The following is a 7,830-nucleotide window of genomic DNA, read 5'->3' as shown; positions in this document are numbered from 1 at the left end:
CATCTGCAAGCCAGTAAGATGGTCCTACCAGAACCTGACCACGTGATGAGCACCCAGTGAGAGGGCAGCCATCTGCAAGCCAGTAAGATGGTCCTCCCAGAACCTGACCATGCTAGGACCCTGGTCTTAGACTTCCTGCCTCCAGAACTTTCAGACAATAAATTTCTGTTGGTTAAGCCACCAGTCTATGATATTTTGTTATGGCAGCTAAGACATTCTTCTAAGTTCCTCTCCATCCAGATAGTCTTTGGCTGAGACAAACTTTAGATATTTCAAAAGTTCTTAATCTACTCTTATCATTAAAGAACATAAACATTATAGTCACGGTTACATATTTATATATTTACATATGTAAGTGATTTTCTCTACCATCATGAAGCCAAGCTACAGTGCAGGGAAATGGTTCTATGGCAGCAATTAATAAGTATAATAATCTGATACTAATGTAATTATTTATCTCTCCAGTTTATCCTGAAAAGATGAATCTTGGATTTGTTAGTTTTTTCCCCCACTCAAAACCTTCGACTCACATTCTGTGAACTGTGAACTGGTGAAAATAAATAAATAAATTTCCGATCACTACTTTAACTTGCAGTTGCTGGCTCCCAAGGTTGAATAAGCTACATGCACGTGGTATTTAGGGTGCATGTTTATAAGAAGATAGTCTTTGTTTATATTGATGCAATACAATGTTATTTTCTGCTGACTGCTTCAGAGGAATGGCAACTGTTCAAAACAAATTGCTTTGCAAATGAAGATCTTTCATCTTGCAAATTTGGACGTAATGTTTATGTCGCTGCTACCTTTTTTCTTTTCTTTTTTTTTTGGCAAAAAAAGAGGAAAATAGTGTTTCTACCTTTTGGCTATTGCAAATAATGCTGCTAGGAGCAGGGGTGTACACCTATCTCTTAGAGACTCTGCTTTCAATATACTGGGGGTAGATACCCAGAAGTGGAATCGCTGGATTATATGGTTATTCTATGTTCAGTTTTCTTTAAGAATCACCATACTGTTTTCCTTCATGGCTGCACCATTTTATGTTCTTCCAACAGTACACAAGGGTTCCAAGTTCTCCACATCTTTGCCAACACTCGTTATTTACTGTTTCTTTGTTTTGTTAATCATACTCATATTGGTGTGAGATGGTGACCCATTGTTGTTTTGATTTGCATTTCCCTGATGATTAGTGATGTTGAATATCTTGTCACGTGCTTCTTGGCCATTTGTGGGTCTATTTAAGTACTTTGCCCATCTTGTTCCAGCTATTTTTTTGTTGCAGTTTGGCTGAGGTCGAGTTTGAACCCGCCACCCTTGGTGTATGGGGCCGGCGCTCTACCCACTGAGCCACAGGCACCACCCTCTTTTTTCTTTTTTAAACATGGAAAATTTATTTTTAATATCCTATGTACTCTATAGAATGCAAATTTTTATTTAAAAATATTTGCAGTCCCCTTTTATTGAGAACACAAATGAGATACTTATTTTACACATTTAAATTATCTCATGATTTAATAACAATAGTTAGCTACAGTGTGACCCAGAAATGAAGATATACAAAATAGTTTTAAAAACACATGTATTTCTTTTTTCTTTTCTTTTTCTTTTTTTGTAGAGACAGAGTCTCACTTTATTGCCCTTGGTAATGCCATGGCGTCACATTGCTCACAGCAACCTCCAACTCCTGGTCTTAAGAGATTCTCTTGCCTCGCCCTCCTGAGTAGCTGGGACTCCAGGTGCCCGCCACAGTGCCTGGCTATTTTTTGTTGCAGTTTGGCCGGGGCTGGGTTTGAACCTGCCACCCTCGCTATATGGGGCCGGCGCCCTACCCACTGAGCCACAGGCCAACCACAAAGATACATATATACTTTTAAAATAAAGAGTTTCAAAATGAAACCAGCTCATCAACTTTTTACCAAGGTATGACAAAAAAAATCTTTTATGCAAAAAAATAAAAATTAAAGCAAAAATGACACTTTTAACTTAGTTTTCAAATGTCCTAAATCACATCAATTATACAAATTACTATTTTTGAAGATAGAATTTTAATGGTTAACTTCCCACTTCTATCATGCTTGTACTAAAATATAACACTGCTCCAAACACAATGAATGGAATTCTTACATTTCACCACTTTCTTTAAAAGATAACAGCTCAAATCATGTTTTACATTTCTGCTTGTTTATATTGCACTAAAATTATTTTACATGGAAGAACTAGTTGATGTATCACAACATAATATCTTAGAAACATTCTTTGATATTCACATGTACATTAATGGATATTTCACTATCCATTTAAATAAATTATTAAACCAATCATCTAAAAAAATCAAATCTATAGCGGTACTTTGTTTTTGGGGGTTATTTTTTAGAGACAGAGTTTCACTTTATTGCCCTCGGTAGAGTGCCAGTGGCGTTACACAACTCACAGTAACCTCCAACTCCTGGGCTTAGGTGATTCTCTTGCCTCAGCCTCCCAAGCAGCTGGGACTACAGGTGCTTACCATAACGCCCGGCTATTTTTTTGTTGCAGTTTGGCCGGGGCTGGGTTTGAACCTGCCATCCTCAGCATATGGGGCTGGCTCCCTACCCACTGAACCACAGGTGCCACCTGAGTACTACTTTGTTTTTAAGAGCAAAGATATTTAGTATTTATTGTTACTGCCTTTGGAAAATACATAGACTTCTAAAAACACTTGGAAATCACAAATAGTACCTGATAATAACATTTGAGCAAAGCCTGATCTGTCCTTCCACTTTTCCTTCATTCATTTTAGAGAGGAAGTCTCACAATGTTTCCCAGGCTGGCCTCAAACTCCTGGGCTCAAGAGTTCCTCCTGCCTCAGCCTCCTGAGCAGCTGAGACTACAGGCACAGGCCATCACATCCAGCCTGTCTTCATTCTTTGAGTCTCTCCATAGTTAATTTTTAAATACAACATTAATTTTATTTTTAAAAATAAAGGGGAAAGTGTCCTTTTCCGTAGTGGAACAGAATTATAAGAGAGATAATAATACTTCAATCCTGGAAGATTGAATATGATTTTATAGAACTTAAAAATTCAGTTCTCATCATTCTGCAATATAACCAAGCGTGCTCATTTTAATAATAATAAACATTGTTAGAGTCTAAAAATCGTGATTACAATTAAAAGCTAGGAAGAGCACAATAAAGCTAATGGCAACCCTTGAAGACCGTTTTGAAGTCAGTTCTTCCAAATAAAACTCAAAAATGGTTTCAAATAACCCAATTGTTTAGCAAGCATCAACTTAGGAGTATTTTTTCAGTGTTCAAAGGTATAATGTTTGGCATCAAAAAGAATGGTAAGCACTTTGATTTGTAAATAACAAAGAAAAAAAATCAGGTACTAAAGTACCAGTGGTTCCTGTGACAGGGTAAATATCTCGCTTCAAGTAATGTTTGCCCCACATTTTATCTCTCCCTCTCAGAGTTTATTAAGGAAGACAAATCAAGATTTTTTTTTTTTTAGTTGAGGTGAAAAAACTACTTCATAAGTTCGTATGTTGTAAAAGCCACTGCTTGAGAGGGGGTGCAACGAATGTAATTAATTGATAGACAAAGCGGCTTGGCGCCTGTGGTGCCTGTGGCTCAAATGGCTAAGGCACCAGCCACATACACCTGAGCTGGCAGGTTCGAATCCATCCTGGGCCCGACAAACAACAATGATGGCCAAAAAATAGCCAGGCATTGTGGCGGGCACCTGTAGTCCCAGCTACTTGGGAGGCAGAGGCAGGAGACTTGCTTGAGCCCAGGAGTTGGAGGTTGCTGTGAGCTGTGATGCCACAGCACTTTACCCAGGGTGACAGCTTGAGGCTCTGTCTCAAAAAAAAAACAATAGACAAACCATGATATAATCCTTTTTGAATTCCATGCTGTCCACAGACATACTTCGCAGTATCCTGCATGGTAAGGCACTTTTCAGATTCTGGCAGAGAAGTTCCTAATTGCATTCGCTGACGCGTTACATCAAATGGACAGGATGTTTATTGTCTGTGCTACTGCTCCAGCAACACCACAAAGTAAGTTTGTGTGAGTTTTCAAAACTAAAACCTTAGGATTGTCTGATGAAGGTCTGCCAGGAAGGGTAGGAGCATGGGAAAGCCCCACACTCTTTAAGGTACCAAAAGTAAAAAATGAAACGCCTGCATATGGAGCCATTCCTGATATAGTAGGCACCGGTCAGTAAAATCCAAGGAAACCACCTTCCTTTGCATCTGAATACATGGATAATTCCTGTATAGGTGTGTTCCCCTTTCACCTGGAATGCTAGGCAAACTCATGTCAAGAGGATAAATACGGATAACTGCTGTCATCTATTTTATAATGTTCAAATGCCATAAACTGGATTGCACCCTAGGGAAAGATTCGAATCATCATTGCACCATTTCCTGTATACAATCCAAGGAATCTTTCCTTTCGGGGCACAGCATGCAATGCAGGAAATACTCCTAAATGCTTATAATGGTGTTTGTGAGCTTGTAATAAAACCTTTCCTCCATCCAATGGGGCAACTGTTGTTTTGGCACAGCATCCAGCAATACCTCTGGCCAGAAAGGAACGCAGCTAGTAGAAGTCCCGTCGGGCAGTGGGCCCTCCGGCCCCTGCTGCCTGCGGCACAGCGGAAGGAGGGTGGGCCGCTGCCACTGCTGCCATTAGGACCAGGGCCACCTTAGGAGAGTGAGGGACAAACTTACCAACCACCGGTAGGGATCATAGCCGGAGAAGGCAGTAGGAAAGAGAGGATATCTCCCATTCTTGTTGTTTTGTAAAGTCAGCTTTAAACTAAAAGTGTATATCTTGAGTAGTTTAGGGCAATAGATTTAGGAGATTAATTTTTAAATTAGAAATGTTGTTTTGGGTCATGGGTTATGTCAATTATTGCTTATTTTGGGTCATGGGTTAGATTAATTACTATTATGTAAGATAAAGAGTAGCACAATTCTTGCTCTTCTGTATAAAACAGTGATTTTGGAAATGGAAGAACCAAACAGTCTCAGAGAAGCTACTCTCACTGTTCTCCAGAATCGCCAGCCTTCTCAGGAAGTTTGGTGGACCTACCCCCGTCTCCGTAAATTGGCTGACAGTGGCAGGTGGCCAGACCCTCTTCATAAAGTAACATTCCTAACCCTCGATTCTATGTCAGCCACGTACTTGGTGTTAGGCTCTTTGGGTCAGTCAAAAAGAGTTGCTGGGAGACTAATTAGTGAAGCAGCATTTCTTGGCATAAAGCTTCCACCCAGCGAAGGGCTATACCAAAACACAACAGTCCCAATGACAGTTTTGGGGTCAGGTTTTAGGGGCACAGGAGTAGGCAGTGGGGTGGAGGTGTTGACCTGTTGATGGAATTGCTGTGTTTTCCATGCATCAGACAAGGCGGATGTTCTCAGGGGTCAGCAGAATGTTTGCTTGAGCCATAGGCGGGAGTCTTCAGGTCCAGATTTCTGTTGCAGATGAGTGAGCGTTGGAAAATGTTCTTGAAAAGACAACACGTAAACATGTTTGTTAGGCATAGAGCAATTCATCAGACATACTGGGGCATTACTGTACAGGAGTGATTGTCCTAACAGCAAGGAGCTTCTGCCAAGACTCTGGGACTGACCATGTGACTTGCTTTGGCCAGCTTAATGAGGTAGAACTGACGGCCCGGCGGCTCCAAGCCTGGGCTTCCCGGTGCCCTGCAGGTTTGCGTTTGCCGTCTTGCACCTGTGCCATCATCCCGAGAACTTGCCTAGGCAGCCACTGCCGGATGAGAAACACAGAGCAGAGCTGAGGCACCTCAGTTAACCCAGCCAGCTGATCCCCAGACAAGGGTTCGAGCACTCAGCGGGCGCCCAGACAACCCCATAGGCATCATTGTTGTATGCCACTAGATTCCATGGTTCTTTTCTTTTCTTCTTCCCTTCCCTTCCCTTCCCTTTCTTTCTTTTTTGACAGAATCTCACCCTGTTGCCCAGACTGTTGCATCAGCCTAGCTCACAGCAACCTCAAACTCCTGGGATCCTGTTATCCTCCAACCCCAACTACTCAAGTAGCTGGGACTATAGGACCTGCTACAATTCCCAGCTAATTTTTTCTATATTAAGCAGAGACAGGGTCTCGCTTTTGCTCAGGCTGGCCTCCAACTTCTGAGCTCAAGGGACCTTTCACCTCAGACTCCCAGAGCGCTAGAATTATAGGCATGAGCCACTGCACCCAGCCTTATGGTTGTTTCTTTCTTTCTTTCCTTCCTTCCTTCTTTCTTTTTTGAGACACAGTCTCACTCTGTCACCCTGGGTAGCGTGCCAGTGGCATCGTAGTTCATGACCACCTCAAACTTTTGGGCTCAAGCAATCCTCTTGCCTCAGCCTCTTGAGTCGCTGGGACCATAGGTGCTCATCACAACACCTGGCTAGTTTTTTCTATTTTTAGTAGAGATGGGGTCTCTTGCTCAGGCTGGTCTTGAACTTCTGAGCTCAAGTGATTCTCCTGCCTGGGCCTCCCAGAGTGTTAGGATTACAGGCGTATTACAGGCGTATTACAGGCGTGAGTCACAGCATCTGGCCTTGCTTGTGCTGTTCCTTATGAAACGCAATGCATAATATCCAAGTAAGATATCCAATAAGGACATTATGACATAGGATAACTGGTCCCAGGAGAAACTGGAAGCATGGAGATGTGTTAGGAGGGGCTTATAGTAACTCGGGTGAAAGACAATGATAGTGCTGAAAGCAGAGAGAAATGGTTGGATTCTGGATGTATCTTGAGGTACCGCTGACAGGATCTGCTCTTACATTGGCTATAGGGGTGGGAAAAAGAGAACAGTCCAGGATGACTGTATGGGTTTTTTCCAGAGCAATTGGAAGAATGGAATTTCCATTAGCTGAAATAAGAAGATTGCGGGAGAAGCAGGTTTGGGGAGGATCTTAGGGGCTCTGTTTTGGATACTTGCACTTTGGGGGTTCTTGGGAGAGTTATATGTCCTCTGGACTTTAGGGATCCTCATGAATTTAGAGACTGGCAGGGCTGCTTGAATAAAAAATTCTGAAACAGGGAGGCCTAACGAAGTAGCTGTGCTGGATAAGCGTGGCCCAAAAGGGGAGGGTGAAGAGCTTCCCCCACATCCTGTCTGCTTCGCCTATGAAGGAGCATGAAGAGGAGGGGCTGCCAGCAACAGCTACACAGGTAGCCATCCAGCCAGAGATGCTCCACCCAGAGAGAGGCTGGGCGCAGAGGCTGGCAGAGGCTGAGAGGAGACGCAACTGTCCCCAGCTGAGGGGGACCCTTCATGGCACAGAGGGTCCAGATAAAGTACCGAAGAACATCACATTCCATCTCAGCAGTACCACCCCCTCTGTGAGGGCCACCAGCAGCAGAGGCCAGCCTGGGGGAATCCTCCGGAAGGCTGGCCACTAGAGGAGGTCACGCCTCCTCTCCTCACAAGTCTCAACAGCTGAGGATGAGGCTGACTAGGTCCCTAGGGTGGGAAGGGGAGCAGGGAGGATCCTGGAACACAGACTTCCAGGTCTCTGAGAGGATGAGTCTATCTTTTCCATGGTCTGTGTCAATCCATTGTTTGGTAGTATGCAACCACTTACAGGCAGTCCTTGAGTTCCAAATATCTGGCTTACATATAACTTGCACTTACAAACAGAGGCTATTAGAGGTAATAGATAAAGGTACCTATTCCAACATACATACAAAGTCAACTTAAGTACAAACGTAGAGAACCTGTCTCATTTGTCACCCGAGGACTGCCTATATCCTAAGGTAAAGAGGAATTTATTAAACCTCTTCAGCAAAGTTATTAGCTGCAGCTCCTGAGTTAGTTCACA

At 42.9% G+C, this 7,830-nt stretch overlaps 1 pseudogene; it reads right to left on the bottom strand.

The window, feature by feature from the left end:
* LOC105886817 overlaps window positions 1-4,672 on the bottom strand; it is a 7,695-nt pseudogene extending 3,023 nt beyond the window's left edge.
* Window positions 4,673-7,830: the final 3,158 nt, after the last annotated feature.

This window comes from Otolemur garnettii, unplaced genomic scaffold, assembly GCF_000181295.1.
Source record: "Otolemur garnettii isolate 467f Iridium unplaced genomic scaffold, OtoGar3 scaffold00025, whole genome shotgun sequence".
In the NCBI taxonomy this organism is placed as follows: Eukaryota; Metazoa; Chordata; class Mammalia; order Primates; family Galagidae; genus Otolemur; species Otolemur garnettii.
This window is presented reverse-complemented; position numbering and strand designations above follow the sequence as displayed.